Source organism: Felis catus, chromosome B4 (genome assembly GCF_018350175.1).
Source record: "Felis catus isolate Fca126 chromosome B4, F.catus_Fca126_mat1.0, whole genome shotgun sequence".
Taxonomy (NCBI): Eukaryota; Metazoa; Chordata; class Mammalia; order Carnivora; family Felidae; genus Felis; species Felis catus.
Window position 1 is genome coordinate 125,855,798 of NC_058374.1, and position 24,237 is coordinate 125,880,034.

The window sequence follows — 24,237 nt, forward strand, 5'->3', positions numbered from 1 at the left end:
GTGTGTGTGTGTGTCTCTCTCTCCCAAGAATAAATAAACATTAGAAAAAATTAAATAGATTGAGGAGGGAGGGAAATGATGGGAGCAGGGGACTATGAAAAAGGCTAAGGGGAGGCTCCTGCAAGAACCACAACACCTCAGTCAGTCTCTTCAGTGCCTTCCTCCTCGTGCCCACCGTGGTTCATTCCTAAAACACATATCTATCTGATTCTGTGTCTCCCTCTTCTAAGATTCTGCTGATCTCCTATGGCCTTCGGAACAAAGTCCAAACTCCTTAGCCTGTCAGGACAGCATCCCAGGATAAGAAGAACATTGGCTTTGACCTCAGAAAGACCCAGATTAGAACCCTGGCCTTGGCGCTCACCAGCTGTGTGATGTGCCCAAGTCGCTGGAGCTCTTTCGACCTCAACTTGTCCTCTTTCCTCCTTGTCCTGGGTGTTATCACCTGCGTGTCAGCTCCATGAGGGCAGGGACTACGTTTGCCTTGTTCCTTGCTATATACTCAATACCCAGAACAATGCCTAGTATACAGTAGGCCCTCAACAAATATGGGTGGAGTCAACAAACGAGCTAATGTAGGAGAGAGCATCTGGCAGAGTGGCTGGCACACAGGTGCCCAACAAGTATACCTTTTTGTTGCTGATTAATGCTCTTTCCCTTTCCCTGCGAGGTCTGACCCTAACAGTACTCTTCCTGATTCGTATCCACACCACCTCCCCCCAAGGACCATGTGCTCCAGGGGCCCCTCTGTTTCATGCCACTCCATATTTATGCATGCTGTGCCCAATGCCTGGGATGCCCCCTTCCCTGTCCTCCAGATAACAAACTCCTACTCACCTTGGAGACCCAGCTTAAGACATCACCTCTCCTCTGCTCCTATGCTAGACAGAATGAAAGGCTCAGCTCTCTGTCCCCAGAGTACTCAGTTCCTGGGTCTATTGCAGCACTTACCTCATGGCATTACAATCATTCAGTTATGCGTCCAGCTCTGCCCCGTTGCCTGGGAACTCCAGGATAGTCAGGGATAGAATAGCACTGCCCAATTAGAAACATAATGTGAGCCACATATGGAATTTTATCTTTTCTAGCAGCCACATTAAAAACAAGGTTTAAAGAGAGAGAGAGAAATTAATCTTAATAATGTATCTTATTTAACCTCAGATGCCCAAGATATTATCATCTCAATATGTAATCAGTACAAAAACCCACCGATAAGATATTTTATATATCTTTCTTTTGGTACAAAGTCTTTGAAACCTGTTGTATATTTTACACTTAAAGTAAACCTCAATTCAGAGCTACGTTTGCAATGGTCAAACTGAAATATACCCCAGGAAAACAATAAAGTTGTATTTCATAAAAAAATTATTTTACACTGCTCCAGGGTTTTTTAACTTATATTTTAGTTAATTGCATAAAATTAAATTTTTCATTCCCCCGTGACAGAGCCTCATTTCAAGCACCCAATAGCCACATGTGATTAGTGGCTACTGTATCTAACAGTATAGATCTAGATCTTATTCTTCATTTGGATAGAAGTATAGATCTGACTTGTAATCTATGAGCACTGAAAGGATGGATGGATGGATGGATGGATGGATGGATGGATGGATGGATAAATGGAGGGATGGATGGATGGATGGATGGATAGATGGATGGATAAATGGAGGGATGGATGGATGGATAAATGGAGGGAGGGATGGATGGATGGATGGATGGATGGATGGATGGATGGATGGATGGACGGACGGACAGATGGACAAACGGATGGAGGGATGGGCGGAAAGATGTATAAATGGATGGATGAATGGATGGATGGATGGATGGACGGATGGACAGACGGATGGATGGATGGATTTTACTAAATTTACCCCCTCCCTAGTTTACCTTCTTATTTCTTACTCTAGAAATGCAGAGCCCAGGAAAGAGAGAAAGAACTTAAGGGAAAAGTGAATCCATAGAAATCTTCCATGGACTATAATTTTTCAACTTGCCCCGTGGGACAAAGTTCAAAGTCATCAAAGTTCTACTCTCTAATCCAGCAGCTCGGCAACCCAGCATATTCAACTCTTTGCTTAGATGTCAAAGCAACATGGGGTCTTTCCTGGCCATCCTGTTTAAAGTTGCAGCCCACCCTCTCCTCCTCCATCCCAACACTGGTGCTACTTACCCCTTTACCTGTTTCATTCTTCACCATTGCACTTACTGGCATGTCATCTGTTACACATTCTATTTATTTGTTGTGTTTGTCTGGAAAACCAGGGACTTTTATGTATATGATGCTCTCATAAATCCTCAATGCCGGGAATATGATAGGTGCTCAGTAGTTATGCGTGGAATGAACAAATGGATGGATGGATAACTTGAGTTCCAGCTCTTTCATCTGCCAGCTCTATGACCCCAGTAAGCAATTAAAGATTAGAGCTCAGGTCCTTCATCTGTAAAATGAGTATATGCTAATATTTACCTTACAGAGTTGTCTGATATGATCCTACAGGGTTAATGCTTACCTTTAGTACTAAGATTACGTCTATGCACTCAAGTACAAAACCTACGTTGGCATGTAGTAAGCACTGACAAAATCATAGCTATTCTTATTCTATTTAAATAATAATATTAGATCCATTCTATCAAGTCTTTAACAATCAGGTAAAGCAATTAAATTTCCCAAGTAATTCTGTCCCAGACAAACAAACAAACAAAAATAACTAGGTCAGGAAAAAATAGTCTTGGGATCTAGATTTCCTACACGAATGCCTATATTTACCTGTCCTGTTTTTATTTATATTTCTAACCATGGGATACAGGTCCCCTCGGCCCTGCCCTGCCAAGACCCAAGGCAGCTCAGTGTCAGGCCCTGAGGCTGCTATGTTTACTGTCACCAGGGACTTAGGCTCCAAAAGGAGGCACGAGAGACAGGGCATTCCACACAAGTCACCAGCCTGCCTGTGACGGCAGAAGCTGTCGGCCCCCCTGCTCTGGAGCAGTCGCCCAGGCCTCAGATGGCCCAGGGCCTGGCAGCTGGGCCCAAGGGGAGCCGGGCTGCCCAGGCGGCCAGCTGGTGACGGATGCATTAGCTGCCTTCCTGACAGATGAGACAAAAGCCCCAAACTCCTTTCAAGGACCTACTCCTCCTGCTCCCTCTCTAGCCTCATCCTCTGACACCCTTAATCTAACAGGCACGTTTCCAATCTGCCCTTCCCTCCATGACTCTCTACATCCACCTGTTCATCCATTCAACCAGCACATGTTATTTGAGCGTCCACGGCGATGTAGTCACCGTGTCAGGGCTGGGGATAAAGGGTAATATAAGACGGTCCTCTGCCCTCGGGAAGTGTCTAATGCCTCCCCCTGATGTGATGCTTTACAGTTTACAAAGCACTCACACATGAGTGGTCTCTCTTAAATCTCCTAATGCTGTTTTACTTGGGATTAGATATTTTTATTCACCCCCGCCTCCCGTATTTCACTGGTTGTGCTGAGAGACGGGTTGCCTTACCCAAGGTCTCCCAGTGCACGCATGAGGAGCCAGGACTCAAACTCAGGTATTTGGCTTATACCCCAGGGTGTATCCATGTGACATCACATCTCACAAACAGCAGTTCTGTAAAAGTCACAAAAAGTCAGCTCACCGAAAGATAAAGGCCATTTGATGGCTCCAAAAGATATTGCATGTTATACATGGGGAGGAGAGAGATGCTCCCTCCCCCACGGCAGCAGAAGGGGGAGGCTCAGAAACTTACAGGTATTCAGATGGATCAGGAACCTCGCCAGATCTGCCTGTCCCTTTTTCCTCCAATGCAGGTGCCCGGCTCAGGATTCCTAGAATCTGAACACAGAGCCCAGACGGCCCAAATTAACACAGTGTGGACAAATGCTGGAAACACATGCGCGGGGATCAACCACACCTCTTTTCCCTTGAAGCACCATTTCTGGCGTCCCTATCTTGATTCCTGAAGTTTTCGGGGAGAAGCATCCAGGTGGCTTTATAAGAAAAAAACATCTTCCCACAGCACCACCAAGTGGCTGAGTCTCTGCCCATTAATAACTCCATAAAACAGAGGCTCACTCCAATGAGCCAAGGCACAAAATATCCAACGACCAGGACTGGGAAAAAGAACTTGGCAAAACCGAGGTGGGGTGGAAAAATTCATTCAGGGGAGATCCAGGAGGCATGGATGCCCTTAGGACAGGAAGAAGGCAAGTGGTCAAAGCTCTTTATCAAGAAGCAATTTGGCAGAAATTTATAGACTAGTACTGTGACAAGTAGCCAAACTTTCCCTTTTTATAGATGGGAAAACTGAGGCCCAGGGAAGTTCATGCTCTCGTAGGGTGGCATAAGGGTGATGATGTACTCTGTGCAAAGCTCATTATCTGTATGGTCTTAGTTAATCCACACAAGCCCAAGAGAGAGGCGTTACTGCTCCCCAATTTCACAGATAAAGATAGAATAGGACCAGCACACTACGGTCTTCGCCTGCTTTTTTGTGCCTTACACAAGCTGAGAATGGTTTTTACATGTTTAAGCCATTGGAAAAATCAAATAAGGGCAATATTTTATGATCTCTGAAAATTAAGTGAAAGTCAGATTTCATTGCCGTAAATAAAGAGCTATTGGAACACAGCCACACCCATTTATTTATGGACATCGATGGCCTGCTTTTAAGCTATAGGAACAGAATTGGGTGTTTTGACACAGACCATATGACTGTCAAAGCCAAAAATATTTACCACCTGGCACTTTACAAAAAATTACGAGCTCCTGGGATAGAGACTCAAAGAATTTGAGGAACTCCGGGAGAAGCAATACAAGGAAAAAAAAAAAAATAGAACCTGACGTTACAGGACCAGGTCTGTCACTGACAGTGTGATCTGCAAAATGGGAGTTAATAATAGAATTCCCTATGGGGTCTGTTGTGTGCATGAGTTAAAAAGCTAGACGCAAAAGCTCTCTGCACTGCAAAATGCTCCACCTTCGTGTCCATTGTTGTTTTATGAGATTAAAGCCACCTTAGGACCCCAATCTTCCAACTCCTCATCCTGCACACTTTCTGCTATATCACATAGTCTCTCTGGGCCTCGGCTTCCTCATCTATTAAATGGGCATAATGATACCTTTCGTCACATGGACACGGTGAAAATGAAAAAAAAGAATAAAGAGCATGTTTGTGAAAGCCACTCTTAAAATATTTTGTGTATGGTTAACCTCAGGGTCTCCATCTCCTGTTTCTAATGAAATGGAAGGCCGTGAGTTTTCAGCATCCAGATTAGAGTCCTGGGAGCCAAAATGAAGAGCCGGGGAAAGGACAGGACAAGAAAATCCAGCCTGGCTTCAGCTCGGCCTCCTGCCCTTTCTGAAAGAGCAGCCCCTTCCGTGTTCTTTTGAAAGGGCAGCTGGTTGGATTCTCAGCACCTTCATTCTGCCGGAAGGGCATTTAGGGAAACTAATGTGTCCTTGGGGTATTTCCATCCAGCAGTCCCCTCCAGCCTGACATTCTGCATCTCACCTCCGGCCCTGGGCCACCGGCAGGCTTGCTCTTGAGCTGTGGTACCAGCCACTCGCAGCAGATAGCACAGGGGATGAGGCCCAGGGACCAGATCCTGACACGGACAAAGCGGACCAAGGCAGCCAGCTGGGTAGTTAAGGAAGGGAAACAAGAGTCTGCTGCCGAGGCGGGAGATGGTGACCAGCCCACCCAGCCCACACCTGGCCACAGCAAGATAGAGCAGTTGTCCAGAGTTTGGGCCCCCAAGGCCTTTACCTAAAATGTTCCAGCAGCTCTCACCAAATTGCTTGGGTCATGGGCCAACCTGCTGGCTCAGATCTCCATTTGACTATGTGACTACTTAGCATCCAGTTGCATCTATCTATTAAAATTTTTTTTAACGTTTATTTATTTTTGAGACAGAGAGACAGAGCATGAAGAGGGGAGGGGCAGAGAGAGAGGGAGACACAGAATCTGAAACAGGCTCCAGGCTCTGAGCTGTCAGCACAGAGCCCGACGCGGGGCTTGAACTCATGGACCGTGAGATCATGACCTGAGCCGAAGCCGGATTGGTTGCATCTATCTAAAACAGGTCCAGCCAGGGGCGCCTGGGTGGCTCCATCAGTTAAGCACCCAACTCTTGATTTTGGCTCAGATCATGATCTCACCGTTTGTGAGTTTGAGCCCCACGTTGGGCTCTGTGCTGACAGCTCGGAGCCTGGAGCCTGCTTCGGATTCTGTGTCTCCCTCTCCCTCTGCCCCTTCCCTGCTCTCTCTCTCTCTCTCTCTCTCGCTCTCTCTCTCTCAAAAACACATAAGCATAAAAAAATAAACATTGAAAAAATAAAATAAAATAGGCCCAGCCACAGTTGAAAGGAATAAAATGCAGAGAAAGTCCAATGTAGAAGAGGCCATGTATATGGAGAAGGAAAGCCCTGGAGTCAGATCTGGGTCATACCTCAACTCCCTTTGTTACTAGCTGTGTGACCTTGGGCAAACTGCTTAACTTCTCTGGGCCTCAGTTTCCTCTGTAGCTGCAAAATGGGACTAATACCTAACAAATGTAATTTGAAGATGATTATACTAAGGTATGCCTTATTGGGGAATATTGTTATTTTTTACTGTGGTGACGGCAATTTCTCCTCAGGCATCTTGGTAGCCCTTTGTCCCTTAGATCAGGACTGCAAAGAACCATTTGCTAAATGTGAATGAATGAACCAAACAAGGAAAACATAGTATGCTTCATTCTGGCTTCCCGATAACATCCAAGAGAGTTAAAGCGATTGCATAATTGTGTCCAATTCACAGATGAGCAATGTGAGGCACCGGAGCCTAGATCATCCATAGAAATGTGTAATCCAAGCCAAGGTTTTCAATTTTGGCTTCTGTTTGGGCGTCTGTTTCCTCATCAATTAAACAGGTATAACTGTCAAACCCATCTTACTGGATTGTCAAGGGCATCCACTGAGAGGAGGCGATGTAAAAACATCCTTTTTCTGGTTATTAAGTGTAAAGGCTCACTCTCTGAGGGATGTATTTTATTTTATTTTATTTTATTTTTTCAACGTTTATTTATTTTTGGGACAGAGAGAGACAGAGCATGAACGGGGGAGGGGCAGAGAGAGAGGGAGACACAGGATCGGAAACAGGCTCCAGGCTCTGAGCCATCAGCCCAGAGCCTGACGCGGGGCTCGAACTCACGGACCGCGAGATCGTGACCTGACTGAAGTCGGACGCTTAACCGACTGCGCCACCCAGGCGCCCCTCTAAGGGAGGTATTTTAATAAGACACAGATTACCTGTTTGACTGTAGCCAGAAGGATGACATTCTAATTGTAGAATTAGATAAGCTTGAGAAGTGTCGATATAAGGGAAGGAGAACTGTCCATCAGTTTTGCAAGTAAATGGCATATGGAAATGATGGCCAGGATAAGGGTGACCTTGTCCTCTGAGGGTGTTTTCCTGGATTTGTGGAGTCCAACATTGACTGTGGCTCTGGCCTATTGAGTGAAACCTACAGATGGTATTTTATTACAGAGACAGTGGTGCCCACAAAATCTGCACATTTAACGGAAGTATCTGGCATAGTCCCCATTTAGAAGCACCCTGTCGGAGCCACAGGGGTCTAAGGCTACAGTGAGCTGTATTTCCTTCACTCTACTGGCCTTGTCATAAGTAGAAACCCATTAGAGTCCACTTTTTAGATCTCACGCACACACACACACACACACACACACACACATGAACTATTTAACAATAAAAGATCTTCCAATATAAAATTATCTAAACTGCCTAGACTAAACCTCCCTATTAATGTACATGCATATATTCCTTTGGGATAAAAGGCTTGATCAGTGCCTTAACATCCAGGGAGGTACCTGTAGGAATAAATAGAAGTTCTCACGCACGCCTCAGCAGCTGTGTCCGCCATCACCGTGGGTTGGATCCAATACAGGTGTTCTCATCAGAGCATGATCTAGGTAGGGCCTCTGGCCAAAGACCTTCAGAGTTACTTAGGGCAGTGGGGAAGGGGTGCAGAGGCCACAGGATGGCCCCTGCAGTGCCAACCAATGTCATCTAAGAAAGCTCAGTTCCTGGCAATGAGGAACTCCCTTTCCGATTGGTTTCCCTGGGGGTGTTGCTGTTCACACTCTCACTCTGATTGGCTATATGCAAATAAGCAAACTCTAATTTGTTGATCCTAGATACATTGATTAGGGGCACTCCTGCTGGCTGTGCTTTCCCCATCCAACTCTCTGCCTTGTATGGATGTATGAATTAATATGCTGATGCTAAAAAGATGCTGGTCCTTGCTGGGAGGAAGCAGCCCTCAGGTGCCTATGTCGGATCCAGAACTGGTACTTCCAGTTAAAAGTATATATGTGTATATACTCCACACACCTTGTAGTAGATGTTTAATAAGTATCCTATTTTCTGGTACGATTTGCTCCCCTCCTTCTCCCCCGGCCATGTGGCTGGTTACCCTCCTTTGTACTTCCTACCACCATTGCCTTTTCCATTTTGTGGAATTATCTGTTCATCGATTTGTTCTTCTCCCTAGGCTGTGAGATCTTCGATGGCAGGATCTGGGTCTCTTTTTCAATGTGTGTCGTCACTTAATGCCATGATACAGTTGTGGTACTAAGTAAATGTTGAACAGAGCTGAGCTGACTCAGGAGTATAACTATAGAGGAATGAGACGGACGTTTTAAAAACGCATAAATCCAAAATTAATGGTGTCCATGTCAGAGGGGTCACCATAAGAGGGGGTACACTTGCTATACTTGTTGGAGGAAGAGGCTTTTTAGCATGTGGCACATGTTTTTGAACAGCCTTAGTGATGGTGTACCTTCCTCCGATGATGGGAGGGTTTCCATGAGAATGCGTTTAGTGACAAGGAAAAAAAAAATAAAACAAGAAAAAAATGACTTAAGCAATGCAGACATGTTATTATCTTGCATGATGAGAAGGCTGGAGGTAAATCGTTCCAGGGTTGGCTCAGCACTCCTACATGGTGATGTATGGAAGTATTAAGTCACCATATTGAACACCGGAAACTAATATAACTGTATGTTAACTAACTGGAATTAAAATAAAAATGTAAAAATTTTAAAAAGGAACACAGGCTTTTAATATTCTTTTTCTCTACCATTCTTAACTTATTGACTTTTTTAAATTCTTAGGGTTATTTTCTACCTCATGGTCATAAATGGCTGCCATGGTTCCAGACATCACATTCTCATACTACTGCTTGCAAAGAAATGAAGAAGTGGCAGGGTGAGAGGTCTGCCAGGGCAAAGGGGAAGTTCCCTTCATGTGTCTTTCTCTCCCTTTATGAGAGATGAAAATACTTCCCAGCACACCCCATTGACCAGAATTGGTTCCATAGTTACACTTAGCTACAAAGCAGGCTAGGAAAGCAAATACTGGCATATTCAGTCTCTACAGCAAGAGGCAGAGGAGGAGAAAGGAGGTTGGGGAAGGCTGCTAGGGAGGCAATCAAGAAAAGTTCTCAGAGACTTGATTTCCATTAGATGTCAAAATTCAGTTAAAGCTCAACCCAGGGAATCAAATGGTTAACTTTTTTTTTTTTTAATTTTTTTTTTCAACGTTTATTTATTTTTGGGACAGAGAGAGACAGAGCATGAACAGGGGAGGGGCAGAGAGAGAGGGAGACACAGAATCGGAAACAGGCTTCAGGCTCCGAGCCATCAGCCCAGAGCCTGACGCGGGGCTCGAACTCACGGACCGCGAGATCGTGACCTGGCTGAAGTCGGACGCTTAACCGACTGCGCCACCCAGGCGCCCCTCAAATGGTTAACTTTAAGGAGGAACTGTAAATGCTAATAACTGTTGAACACTATAGACCAGCTTAGTATTAAGTACTCGGCATACATTGCCTAATTAATCTTCTTAACACACTTGAGTGACCTTGAGCCCACCATTGTTAGCCCCATTTTATCTTTGATGAAACTGAGACCCAGAAAGTTTGAATTGCTCACCCAAGTCACACAAATAATAAATGAGGAACTCCTGACTCAAAAGTAAAGCCTCTTCATCCCAACACTGGACTACAAATAACTCATAAGAAGGTTTCTCTATCATGGTTCATACCATGACATTGTGCTTCACAGTTTATAAAGCTTTCCTACCAGGTCATTTGATCCCCAGAACAACTTGTCGAGGTAAGAAATATTATGCTGTAGGAGGATGTTTCGCTTTTCCACACCATTCTACTTCTCTTCATTTGTGGCAGTAGAACTTACGGTTTTTAACTGGGTACATGGCACCCCAGAATAAAGACTGTATTTCCCAGCCTGCTCTGCAGGTCAGTTGGCCACATGGGTTCTAGAAAATGGGATATGAGCAAAAGAGACATGGGCAGCTTTGAGGTCATGCTTTTAGAGAGGATGGAGTCTTACCCCTTCCACCATCTTGAAAGTGAATCAGACGATGAGCCGTAATGAACCACATGGTGGGTGAAACTACAGGTCGTAGCCACCAGATAAATGCAGCCCAGCAGCTAGTACTTCAGCTGTGGTCTCTCTGCCCTATACTGCTTATAACTGAACTGTTACACGGGAAATATTTATCTTGTTTCTATCTTATGTAAGCCACTGCATTTGAGGTCTCTGTTGAGCAAGTGAGTCTGTGTTCTGAGATACTCCCCTAGATGAATCTTGGCATTACTATCCTGCTTCGAGCAGGATACCTTGCCCGTATGATTGTTCCTTAATGATGTTTATGCTCAATGACCCTGACTTCATGGAGATGGGAGTGGACAATAAACCCAAGGCAGGCCAATCAAAGTGTCTCTTCTAGCTATCTAAGTGATTCTAGATCAGTCTTGGCCGACTGCTCGAACAGAGAAGATGTAAACTCACGAGCTATGAGGTGTCCACCTTTGCACGTTTCATGAACCAAAGCACAGGAAGTCAGTCTACAAAGAATGAAGCCGATGGGCAGAGACAAGCTGTATGATCCCAGATGAATTTGACACTCCTGATCTCTTCCTAAGGCCCAGCTGTATCTCTTTCTTAAGTTCTGTAAAGCGTCTCTGTATCCTTACAGTAATTCCTCCTTTTGCTTCTATAGTTCCAATAAGTTTTCGTTACTTGCCCGCAGAACTCTACAGAATGCTGTGAGGCCAGTAACATTAAGCGGATGGCAGAAGAGACTCACACTTACCTTCTCTAATTCCGGGTCCAGTGGTCTTCCCACAGCAAACCTGTTATTTTGCAGCTCGACTCGGAAACCTGATCTCACCTCTCCCTTCTCCTTTTCAACGGGCACATCCAAGTAGGACAGGGTTCAGGACCTAAATTCCAGTTTGGACCTGGCCCCACTAAGTTCCGCCTGCTATTTAAGGTAGGAGCCAGGTCTCAGCTTTCTCCCTGCTTTTCTGCTTATTCAGCTGGATGTGTTAACAGTTCAAATTTTATTCACATCACTGTCCTAAATAGCCCTTCAATAATTCTCATTTCCTTCAGTCTAACTGCAAAGACCTTGACTGCTGACACCTATCCTCCCCAGACTGTCCCTTGCCTGCTCTCCGGCCTTGAACCCCATCGTGTTGCTCTAGTCTCCCTGACCTGCTTGCGGCTTCCTGTCCTTGCTCATGCTCTTCCTCCCACTTAGAGGTCACTGACCATCAGCCAATTACACACATTTAGTTGTCAGCTTTCCTGCGGTAACAAACAACGCCCCAAATCTCAGGGGCTTACAACAAGAAATGTCTGTTTCTCGTGTCTGTGCTTCCCTCTCTTCTGTGGCTCTGCTGGGCACAGCGGGGCTCAGCCCCCCCAGGCCGCAGACCAGGTTCAAATCTGCTGCACCCGTCTTTTCATCGCAGGATCCAGGCTGAAAGACAAGTACGAGGGGTATGTATTTGACCCCATGACAGAGGCAGATGCCCAGGAGGCCAAGCGAAACAGAAGCACATTTCAAGTCTCGGGCCAGAGGTGATAGACATCACTCTGTCCATTGTGTTGACCAGTGCAAGTCACACTGGGGAGCAAACGTCCATGAGGCAGGGGTGTGTACATTTCCCGTGGAGAAGTGAGGGACAGTGAATATCCACTAGATAAGGATACAGTCTACTGCGCCGCCTCTCATGTCTACATGTGATCAAGAGAGCTTTCTTTCCTTCCTCTCTTGGGAAAGAAGAGTATTGAAAATTCACTTCCTCCCTCCATAATCCCTAGCTGTCTGAATGGGGAGGCGGGAAGAGGGGGACCGTCCCGTGTGGGGTCTCTCCCAGGGAACCTGTCTGCCTGCATACTACCCAGGTTAATTGTCTCCTCTCCTCCTGCCCTGTGATAAACTCACCAGGGCAGGACTTAGCCCCTGAAAGGGGGTGAGTAAACCAGTCTATCAGAGGGGCAAAAGGAGCAGGAACACCACACCAGCCTCAAGCCCGAGCTGAGGTCTCTAGTTCTAGCTGGGTATGAAACTGATCTCGCCTCTATCTGACCGCCGTGTTCATTTCTCAGCGCACAATATGAAGGGGAGAAGTGAGTAAGGTCTCACCAAGTCCCCAACCCCAAGAGTGCTGTGACTTCTCCCAGGCCCCCATCTGACTAACATCTACTAATTATGAAAAAATAATAATCCTAGCTCACACTCCTATAACGCTTATTATGTGCTGGTCACTGTTAGAAGAGCTTTTCAAACATGAGTTCATTTAAAACTCATGCAAACGCTATGAGGTAGGCACTACTTTTAACGTTAAACATTAACATTAGGGGCGCCTGGGTGGCGCAGTCAGTTAAGCGTCCGACTTCAGCCAGGTCACGATCTCGCGGTCCGTGAGTTCGAGCCCCGCGTCAGGCTCTGGGCTGATGGCTCAGAGCCTGGAGCCTGCTTCTGATTCTGTGTCTCCCTCTCTCTGCCCCTCCCCCGTTCATGCTCTGTCTCTCTCTGTCCCCCCCCAAAAAAATAAATAAACGTTGAAAAAAAAATAAAAAAAAAAAAACATGTTCCCACATGTTAAACATGAGGGAACTGAGACTCAGAGAGGTCCAATGACTTACCCAAGGTCACACAGCTATATCAGCACTGGATTTCAACTTGGGCAAAATGGCTGGAAACCATGATCTTAACCACTCCGCTTTACTGCCTCTAGCTTTTCTACATCCCACCCTGCTTCCAGGCTGGATGAGGGAAGCCCTCATCTTACTGGTGTTTGCAATATCCCCCACAAACTACCATCACCACACCGACTACACTGTGTTGGAATGACCCATTTATGAGTCTGTCTACCCTCCTGGCTCTAAGTTCTTGAGAACAAGAATGATATCTCATTTTTACCATGATATTCTCTGCCTAACAAGATGCTTTTATGTATTTATCCAACATTTCCTGAGCATGACTAATGGCAAGCACTGTGCTGAGTGCTATCTCATTATTCCTCCCAGTCACATGATATCCCAGATGATAGCAAACTTGTACAGTTAGAAAGGTAGATTATTGGGGGGGGGGGGGGGGAGGCCTGCAATCATGCAATCATATTTCCCTCCTTGAATCTGTGCTGACTTTAAGATTTTCTTTGGCCAAGGTTGGGGCGCCTGGGTGGCGCAGTCGGTTAAGCGTCCGACTTCAGCCAGGTCACGATCTCGCGGTCCATGAGTTCGAGCCCCGCGTCAGGCTCTGGGCTGATGGCTCAGAGCCTGGAGCCTCTTTCCGATTCTGTGTCTCCCTCTCTCTCTGCCCCTCCCCTGTTCATGCTCTGTCTCTCTCTGTCCCAAAAATAAATAAAAACGTTGAAAAAAAAAATTAAAAAAAAAAAAAAAGGATTTTCTTTGGCCAATAAACCGCAGTGGAAGTGATGTCCAGATAGTTCTAAGCTTGGACCTCAAGGGGCCTTGTCCACTTTCATTCTCTCGAGGCCTTGGGCCACAGGAACAAGCCCGGGCCAGCCTGTTGGAGGATGGGAGGCCACATGGAGCAGACATGAGCCAACCCAGTTGGTGCCATTTTAGACCAGTCAGCGCCAGGCCATCTTGGAGCCGACCACTGATGCATGAGCCAGCAGCTGTAAGCCCTACCTGCCCAGAAAAGCAAAACCACCCGTCACACGCAGTCTCATGAGCTGAATAAATGGCTGGTGTTTAAAGCCACAGTGGTTAGAGTCACTGTTACGCTAATACAAATGGCGACCCTCGCGAGCACAGGATGGTGGTGAAAGGTGCGGTAACCACACACAGACCCTGTTAAGGATAAAACGGGGCAACGACCAGACCCCCTGCTGCCCCCGGCAGTGAAGTCAAAGACCCCACTTCTGCCCCTTCCGTTCTTCTCTCCCGCCAAATATAGTCACGTGGTCTGCAAGATGCGAAAGGGCCACAATGGTTCCAAACGCTCTGTGAAGAGAAACCAAACAGGCAAACAGGTCTTCCATTCCGGCCTCCAAGGATTTTAATGCACTAGCTCTCAAACCCTACGATAAATCCTGCTCTACCAAGAAGTGATTATTGTGTATCCCAGGATTAGAGCATCTCAAAGGAATGTTCAATGAATAAAATAGAGTGCCAGGAAAGCCTCTTATGTAATTCAAAGGGAATGAGGCCAGTCCCTCTGAAAGTGACTTGGATCTTGGAGAGGACACTTGTTTTTCTGGTTAGCGATGAAGGACTCCGCATTTGTAGAAAGGGATGCGAATTGTGCTGTTTTCTTGCAAAGTCTTGGCTCCTCTGCCCCGAAAGGTTTTGAATTTTCACCTAGTGGGCTCTCTCTCAATAAACTCAGATAGCTCTGCCTCCTCTGGGAGGGAGGGGCTGTCTTTTTTATTAGCTTCTTAATTGCTCTGCTGCTTTTGTATAACTTGCCAGCTGCCTGAAGACGCATGTCTAGGAGTATAAGTAGTAGGGCAGAGACGAGCCTTTCCTAGGAACGGCCTTTGTTGTTCATTCATTGAAAAAAATTCTAGTATGCTGGCACTTTGGTAGGCTCTAGAAATAGAACAGTGCAAAGACAGAGGACCCGCCTTCCAGAAAGGAGGAGATGGAGAAGGAAGACAGGCAAGAAGAAAAGATCTTTTTTTTTTTTTTTTTTAGTTTATTTATTTTTTGAGGGGGGCGGGGGTGGGGGGGGGGGCAGAGAGAGAATGGGAGAGAGAGGATCCCAAGCAGACTCCACACTGTAAGTGCAGAGCCTGATGCGGGGCTCCAACTCATGAACCCTGAGATCATGACCCCAGCCAAAATCAAGAGTCAGATGCTTAACCGACTGAGCCACGCAGGTGTTTCCAGGGAGAGAAGATCTTATAACTGCCATGGCTTTTATTTCTTCGCTTAGCGGTCTTGGTTTGTTTGGTTGCAAGCTTCCCTGTATGGAGAGCCCCGCATTGCGCCGACTAGGGAAGACAAGAGTGTTTACAAAACAGAAAGGATATACTTTCAGAAAGATAATAGTGAGTGCCGTCAATAATCATTTTAATTTCCTCGGTTTGGTTTTGTACACTCTTTGTAACAAAATATACATAACACAAAATTTACCAGTTTAATCACTGTTTTTAAGTGTATTTATTTGAGAGAGACAGAGAGAGCACGAGTAGGGGAGGGGCAGAGAGAGAGGGAGGGAGCGAGAATACCATGCAGGCCCTATCGTCCGCGTGCAGAGCCCAACGTGGGGGCTCGAACTCACAAAACCGGGAGATCATGATCTAAACCGTGTTCCCCTCAAACACGGATTCCCTGTTCCTGTGTCCTCCCTCAGCCCCTGGCAACCCTCATGCGACTTTCTGTCGGTCGGAACTTGACCCCTCTAGCTACCTCACAGAAGGGGAGCCAACCAGTCTGGGTCCCTTTGTGACGGTCTTATTTCGCGTAGCGTAACGTCTTCAAGGCTCAGCCACGTTGCTGCTCTTGCAGAGTTTCACTCCTTTTCAAGGCTGAATAATACTCCAGCGTATGTGTCTACCACAGGGCGTTCATCCGTGTGTCCATCAGGGGACATCTGCTTGCTTTCGCTTTGGGCTACTGCAGGTAACGCTGCTCTGCGTCTGAGCGCGCAAATACCTCCTTGTGGCTCTGCTTTGATTTCTCTGGGGCACGTACCGGAAATGGGATGGCCGGATCACATGGAATCTCTATGTTTAACTTTTTGAGGGACCGCGTGAGTGCCTGGCTCCACATTCCCATCAGCAGTGCCTAAGGGTTCCGTTTTCTCCATGTCTTCGCCAACGCTTATTTTTTTAGGTATTTTTTAAATAAGTCATCCTACTCCTGGGGAGGAGGTGAGAGCTCACCGTGGTTTTGATGTGCATTTTCCGCACGATCAGTGATGTTGAGCATCTTCTCATGTGCTCATCGGCCATTTGTATATCTTCTTTGGAGAAATGTCTACCCGGGGCCCCTGGCTTTGTCTTTCGTGACCATGTGCTGCTCTTGTGACCGTAGGTTTTGTGCCAGGCACCGTCGCAAGCTCCACGGGTGCGTTATTGTGTGTAACCTCACTACAAGCGAATTTGGGAATATCGTTCCCATTTTCCAGGTGAGAAAGCAGGCTCTCTTCAAGACCCATGACCTACAAAGTGGCAGGGAGGAATGTGAGAGGGGCCTGGCTGACCCCACTGAGCTGCCCTGCATTTCCGGCAGCGGAGGCCTATGGGAAGGCAGGGAGCAGTGCCCATCTGGCCCTGGGAGGGCTGTGTGTCTCACACATTCCCTGTGCTCCTCTGTCACACTCCCCCCTTCCTCTTACTTCCTTCCTTTCCCCGGTCTCTCCTTTCTGATCCTGAGCCATTAAATGTCTCCTGCCTGCCAGCCAAGATCTGATAAATTCTTAGCACCTCAGTGAGAACGGCTCCCTTCCCAGGAGGATTTTCGTTTTCAAAGGCATAAACTAGAAGAAAAGTGCCCAGAAAGACCCTTTGGAGAGTCACCCCTGGAGATACGACTGGGAGAGTGCAATCTAACCTGGGGTGAGCCAACCAGAGAAACGGGGGGGGGGGGGCAAGCTGACAGCAGCCCCCACCCCATAACCCGGTGACTGGCTCTTTTTATTTTTTTTCCACAAAGTGATATGACCCAACCACTCCTTTGTTAATACAATTCTACAAACTGAGCATCTACTATGTGCCAGGCACTGTTCCAAGCATCTTACACAGATTCACTCACCTAAGCCTCCCAACCACCACTGGGCCCATTGAGAGATGGAGAAACTGAGCCTCCGAGAAGTCAGATCACCAACTCAGACAGACTCCCACCACTGTGAAGTGGTCCAGACACGATCCCGGCTCATGGGCACTGGATCCAAAGCCTGCACTTAGCTGCTGCCTCACACTGCCTACAGTATTCTCCTACAGGAATTTAGAGACAGATATACATGCTAGATACATGGATGGATGGATGGATGGACGGACAGACAAATAAAGAGTTGGGTGAAGGCAAAGGAGAGGCTTTTGCTCCATCCCTGACTTTTACTTACTTGTAAAGTAGCTGACCATCAACATCAGCCTCCTCCAGCTCTCACCCACCCCTCCCCTGGAAAGGAAGTCTCGGTTGTCTGTTCCTTCGCACCTCTCACCACCACCAATCCATTGTGCGCTTTCTCTGGGAAAGAGTCCCCGTGGTGCTGCCCCCTGTGGCCTACACCACCAGGGCAGCCTTGACCTCTGGCTTTCAGAGGACACAGCCAATGGAAGGACCAGCAAGGGCCAAAGGGTGCCCGATTGCTGGCAGTTTCCACATCCTCCTGTGGCCATGCACCCTGCTCTGTAGCCCGCTTCAAGGCTACAGCCTCTCCAAATGGAATCCCTCTGCCTTCCTGGCATCCTTAGGGCATGCACGTCCTTCAGCCGTTGCTGGCCTCGAAGCGCCACACCACTGCGTATTTGTTCCTTCACTCTACCCACACCTCTGTGATGTTCCCTTCTCTTCATTTAGATCTTCCCTGCCAGCTCTGCAGACTCTCTTAAAACGTTCAGAGAACGGATGGGGAAGAGGGCTGTGTCTGCTGGATCCTATAAACACATGGACAAACACATACATATACAGACACATACACGCACACGTATGCACACACAGTGCACATGCACGCGGACATGTGCACATGTGTATACATATGTACACATGTGTGCACGTACACACATGTGTGCAAACCCATGTACTCGCATGTGCACGTGCACACACATATATGTGCACATGCGTGCATACACACACACCCTCAAATACCAGGAGAACACAGCCCAGATGCTCACAGTGGTTTTCTCTGGGCAACAGGATTATAAGTGATTGTTTTTTTTTATTAATGCGTTTCTGGATTTTCTATGATATTCATGACTCTAAAACTTTGTGTGTTCTCTCTGTTTTCAAAGAAATGCTGATCTATGGGTGAGAAGGCAGAGCCAATGGTGGGGGAGAAAGCTGCAAATATATTGAGGGGGCAGAGTTCTTGTTTCCCCTGCACATATACTGGTGGGAGAGGACTCCCCTGCCTTTGCAAAGACCCCCACCCCCTTCGCAAGCCCTCCTACGGCCCACCTCTGCTCCGAACCCACCTCTGCTTTCTCACCAAGGCTACCTTGAGGCCTTGAGATTAGGAAAGGCTCTTAAGAGCCCTTCCATGCCTCTGAGATGACCAGAAGTGTCAGCTAGCCCTCTGCCTGGACCCCTGTCCCCCAGTAGCCTCCCCACTCAGGTGTTGAAGCCTCCCCAGCCCCCTGCTTTCCATCTGTGGGAGGAGACCCTGGACTTTCCAGGCAGTGAGAAAAATGTGTGTCCCACAAACCGGGTCCTGACTTCCTTATTCTCCCCGTCGCCCCACCCCCACCCCTACAAGAGCTCCATTCAATCGTCTCTCAGGACCTGCCCTGAGATCTGAGACACTCTCAGGCAACAATAGCAGGTCAGATGGAAAAGTATTTATTAACGTTTCAAATAGAGGAGTTCTAGAAAGGCAACCCTAAAGAAGGCCTTTCATGGCAGCATTTCAGGCAGTGGTCAGGGCAGTCTGTTGAGAAACGGAGGGTGTCACGCTTCCCTTGCTGCCCTCCCGCCAGAACAGAACCAACTTTCTATTGCATTTCAAAGCAGGGCCAACCCAGGTCAGCCAGGTCACTGCCCATGGCTACCTCCGAGGAGAAGCTAATCTAACAAGGATCTAGCAGCACCAGAGGGAGGAACCGGTTATTGAGATGTAAAATTGGGTTAAAGTAAATGAGTCCAGCCCTCTGCTCTACTCCCCAGCCCTGAGGAACCTCTGAGGTAGCTGCAGTGGACAGACCCTGTGGGTGGTAAACAGACCCAAGCCCAGAAGTTTAAAATTCCTATGTTCTGCGCCTAGCCGGCTCCTAATCTGCTGTGTGATGTTAGGCAGAATTCTAAACCTCTCCGAGCCTTGTGACACGGCTGGCAACATGAAGAGCTTGGACTGGGTGGATCTAAAGCCTCCTCCAGCTCCAATATGCTGTGATGTCCCCTGCCCTTCCCTCTTCCACCCCCTTCCTCACTCCCTTTCCCTCACACACAGACACACACACACACACACACACACACACACACACACACCAGTCCCAAAGATCGAATCCAAGAGAAAGGCAGAGTTTGGGTCAACTCAGTCCAGAGACTTCTGGAAACTGCAATGAACCTGCAGCTTGTATTTGGCCAACTGTCTTAGGGACTGAAAGAGCTTCTCTTCCCAGGTCAACCAAAGGTCCAGGCCTAGATAAAAGGACTGCCCCACGCTCAGTGAGTTGAGTTGCTCAGCCCGCGTCCAGGATGAACCAAGGCTCCTCGCTGACGCTCCAGTTTCAAAACAAAGCTTTGAAAGAGAACTGCATTCAGTGGAAAATCCCCCAGTAACAAGGCCCCTGGGAGCATTCTGGGAACACCATCTGTCAAGCAGCATCATTCCCACAACCTGTGACCAGAACAGCCTTTCAGTGTCAATACCAATCACGATCATCACATCCTGTGTCTTTAGACAGTGGTCCTGGACCCTGTAAAGCCCTTCATCCGGACTCAGTTTGGCCTCATACAACTCTCTGAAGTAAGCGAAGCAAGAGACTTTCAAGTAACTTAGCCCTGTGTTAGAGATGGGGACTCTGGAGCCCAAAAACGTAACAGATGGAAAGAGGGATACTCAGAGCTTTAACAAAGTCTCCTGAGCAAAGTTCGATGAGCTCCCCCATGCCAGTGCATCCCACGTGCCCCCGGCAGACGGCTGTCCAGCTGGCTGCGCCACAGCCATCTGGGCGCCACCACAATGATGCTAGAGGTCTTGGAGGTTAAACCAAACCTGTATTTTTCATCTTCCCTAGTGATGCACAGATTTGGGGACCACTCTCCACCATGCCATCTGCACAGAATCTGGGAATCCTGGAAACTGCAGGCTTAGAAGGACCATCAGAGCTCCAGGAGGGCACTCACCTGCCCAGCGCAAGTTGTCTCTCCGAGGCGTCCACAACCGCTGAGGATACGGATGGTGACGCAGTGACAGAGACCACCAGTAGTCACAGCTTGAATGGAGGAGCAGCATCGTTCTCACAAAACACTCCAGGGCTGATAGGGCAGCTCCTTAGGCTTGGGGACACAGGACTCTTCTGCTTGAATTTGTAGGGTCTACTGACGTTTGGGCACCGCAGGAAGCAGACTCCAAGCTGGAGGTCAGCGTGCAGGATCCACACCTGTGGAAAGGGGTACCGGCTGGATTGAGCAGAGGGAGGAGTCGGGCTGTGACACGGGCACGGCCAAGGCTTCAGCCGACCCCTTGGAGACCCCTGAGGCTGTGATATCCTTTCAGGGTTTTTCAAACTGAGACGAGGGAGCCAAGCCTTTACACACACACACAAGGACTAGCCGTTGGATACTGGCTGCCCGTGGGAGTGGGTATGACCTTGGTCCAGAAGACTCTCTTCAGCTGAGGGCGATTCTCCGCATTGGCTGATAGCTGAGGGTGGGCAGCTGTGGGAATGAGCCCTTTGCTCCTGAAAAGGTAATCTCAGCAGCACATCACAGCACCCACTATGAGACTGTTACATGTTGAATTGTGCTCCACCCTCCCAAAAAAAAAATCCATATGTTGAAGTTCTAACCCCCAGTACCTCGGAATGTAAACTGATTTGGAAATAGAGTTGTTGCAGATGTAATTAGTTAAGTTTAGATGACGTAATACTGGAGTAGGGTGGACCCCCCCCCCCAATCCAACACGGCAGCTGTCTTTACAAAAAGGGGAAATTTAGGGGCACCTGGATGGCTCAGTTGGTTAAGCGTCTGACTCGGTTGTGGTTCAGGTCATGATCTCGCGGTTTCATGGGTTCAAGTCCCGCGTCAGGCTGTGCACTGACAGTGAGGAGCCTGCTTGGGATTCTCTCTCCCTCCCTCTCTGCCCCTCTCCAGCTCACGCTCTTTCTCAAAATAAATAAATAAACTTAAAAAAATTCAAAAAGGGGAAATTTAGATACAGGAAATGCACACAGGGAGTACTCAGTGATCCTTCCACAAGCCAAGGGATGACAAAGATTGCCAGCAAACCACCAGCAGCCAGGGGAGAGACATAGAACAGCTTCTGCCTCACAGCCTCAGAAGAGACTAACTCTACCGACACCCTGACGTTGGGTCTTTGGCCTCCAGAACTGTGAGACAATAAATCCTGTTGTTCAAGCCACTAAGTCTGCGGTACTTTCTCATGGAAGCCCTCAGAAAACTAATATGAAGGTGTTGCTTTCATCCGTATGGTCCGCACTCCAGCCCAAGGAGAAAGAAAAGGGAGAAGGCAGACAGACCTCCTCCCTCACCTCTAGTCATATCCCATTGGTCACAACTTGATCACATGGCCACATTAGCTGCAAGGAAGGCTGGGAAATGGAGTCTTCTTGCTGGACAGCCATGTGCCCGGGTAGAAATTCTGCTACTAAAGAGGAATAAGACTGTGAGTAAAATGAAGTGAATCCCTTCAAGGAGGTCCAGTAAACTTGGTCAGGGGGGAAGGGGGCAGACATAACAACAAACACTCCACCTAGTAACTTGCCAGGAGGTCTCCAAGAAAGGAAAGCATATGGGATTTTGAGAGCAGAAAAGAAATCCAGTCTGATCCTGCCTGAGAGCTGGAGAAGCTTCCAGGAAGAGGTGACACAGGAGCTGGTCCTGGAAGGGCAGAGAAGACATTCCCAAAGTTTGTTCTATGGGTAGTGTACAAGGAGCTCCACACCCATTCTCTCATTTCCTCTTCAGAACAACCCTGCAAAGCAGCCACTCCTATCTCGATTTCGCAGAGGAGGAATTTGAGCTAAGTAGAGAGATTAAGTAACCTCGACAGGTTTCTTGTCAAAGGTCCCATGACTAGTAAGGGGCAGAGCAAAGGTACAAACTAGGTCTTCTAATTCCAAACAAAGGTCCTATTTGTAACCCAGATATCATTTTGGACCCCCCAACCCCTGAGATCTACACAGGACGCTGTTAGGAGACAGAGTCACAGTTAAGAACACTAATTCTATCCAACGTGTGGGCACATTCTCAGGGACTCATTCATCCATGGTCTCCTATCTCTGCCTCCAGAGTTCTGGGCCTTCATAAGCTGGCTGGCCCTTCCTGGTATCAAACTGGATTTAAACCCTTCACCGGTTTTCTAAATAAGTAAGTAGTATGTTTAACTAGGAGAGGTAGGGGGAAGGGTCACAGCTCTCCTGCATGACCATTTCCTGACCCCAAACCATAGCCCCCATGGCTCTCCCCAATAGCCTCCACACCCAGCTCTCTTTCAAGCTCCACCACTCTCTTTGACGCCCTGGTGATCCAGGAAACCTTTGTTCAAATCCCCCATTGATAGACTGGGCTCATAATTTACTTACTGATGCTCATCTCTGCAGCTGCCTTTCTGTGCTCTGGTCTGTACACCTGGGGCTACGTATATGCGAACTACATTTCCCAGGATCCCTTGCCTACTGGCTTCCTGGTTCTTTCCACCAATGGAAAATGTTGTTGGTTGGAGATGAGCAGGCGGGTGGGAGGAAGTGAGAAGTTTCCTCCTCTGGCATTCTGACTGGTGGGATGGCTGGGGCTCACTACAGTGAGAGCAGCTGGGTGACTCTGGACGCCAGCCACCAAGACAGAAGCAGCTTCGTTTCAGCAGCCAGGGCTGAGGAGGCCCCTCTTCAACTGACCTAGACCTCACTGCAACGACACCCCCAGCAGGGCAGCAGCTCCTGTCGGGCACACCGGTAGCTGTGCTGCCCGAGCATCTTCCCTATTGCTCTTCCTGCCCTCCTCCTCCTTCTCCTTTTTGTTTTTCCTGCCCTTTTAACATCTTTATAACAAAACCCTGAGTTAAATTCCCTCTGTTAGAAATACCTAGTGTGAGGGGCACCTGGGTGACTCAATTGGTTGAGCCTCCAACTTTGGCTCAGGTCACGATCTCACGGTTCGTGAGTTCGAGCCCCACATCAAGCTTTGTGCTGACAGCTCAGAGCCTGGAACCTGCTTCAGATTCTGTCTCCCTCTCTTTCTCTGCCCCCTCCCCTGCTCATGCGCGCTCTCTCTCTCTCTCTCTCTCTCTCTCTCAAAAATAAACATTTAAAAAAAGAAAGAAAGAAAAAGAAATACCTAGTGTGTTTTTTTTATTTCCTGACTGAGCATCTTCAACCTCAATGGACATTTTAAGATTTTTTCACCTCTATTTTTCAGGAAAAAGATGAAAATATATTTGACTGTCTCTCTATGCCTCCAGTGAGTCACACTGAGATCTGTGCACATGTTTTTCAGGAATATGTATTTTGTGTTGTTAACACAAATGGAACATAGAATACTTGGAATATTACTATAAATAATAGTCATTCAATTACTGGGCCATCTTTGTTGTTTAACATTAATTTTAAATTGCTAAGAGAGACCTGTTAAAGCCACCTCAATTGAACTTTTGGAGTTTTGAGCTAATGTTATCCCTCTAATAGTAGTTTCCCCAGGGCACTTCATAAAAATGCCACCTCCCCAGGGGCGCCTGGGTGGCTCAGTCAGGTGAGCATCCTTGGTTTTGGCTCATGTCATGATCCCAGGGTCGTGGGATCGAGCTCCATGTCAGGCTCCACATTGAGCACGGAGCCTACTTGGGATTCTCTCCCTCTCTCTCTCTGTCCCCCCCCTTCTAAAATAAAATAGAAATCAATTAATTAAATAAATAAACATACTTGAAAAAAATACCACCTCCTCCTTCAAAGCAGATATCCGTGTGTGGATGAATCTCTCTCTTCTGCCCCAACCCAAGCTGGGAGATCTCTCCAGACAGATCGAAAACAAAGTCATGTCCCAAGCTGAGG

The 24,237-nt window shown here is 47.6% G+C and overlaps 2 long non-coding RNA genes across 4 annotated transcripts; one reads left to right on the forward strand and one right to left on the reverse strand.

Annotated features, from left to right (window-relative positions):
- Window positions 1-1,785: 1,785 nt before the first annotated feature.
- LOC123386717 lies at window positions 1,786-20,875 on the reverse strand. The gene is made up of 3 exons (XR_006601057.1): window positions 20,357-20,875; window positions 3,744-3,829; window positions 1,786-3,604 (listed from the first exon to the last, which is right to left on the reverse strand). It is a non-coding gene; the product is annotated as an uncharacterized LOC123386717 (long non-coding RNA).
- LOC109501765 lies at window positions 15,822-21,059 on the forward strand. Of its 3 annotated transcripts, XR_006601055.1 has the most exons (5): window positions 15,822-15,970; window positions 16,385-16,478; window positions 16,752-16,908; window positions 17,006-19,976; window positions 20,248-21,059. It is a non-coding gene; the product is annotated as an uncharacterized LOC109501765 (long non-coding RNA). The 3 variants fall into 3 exon arrangements; XR_006601054.1 differs by having other exon boundaries at window positions 16,385-16,908; XR_006601056.1 differs by having other exon boundaries at window positions 16,385-16,908; window positions 19,630-19,976.
- The last annotated feature ends 3,178 nt before the right edge of the window (window positions 21,060-24,237 follow it).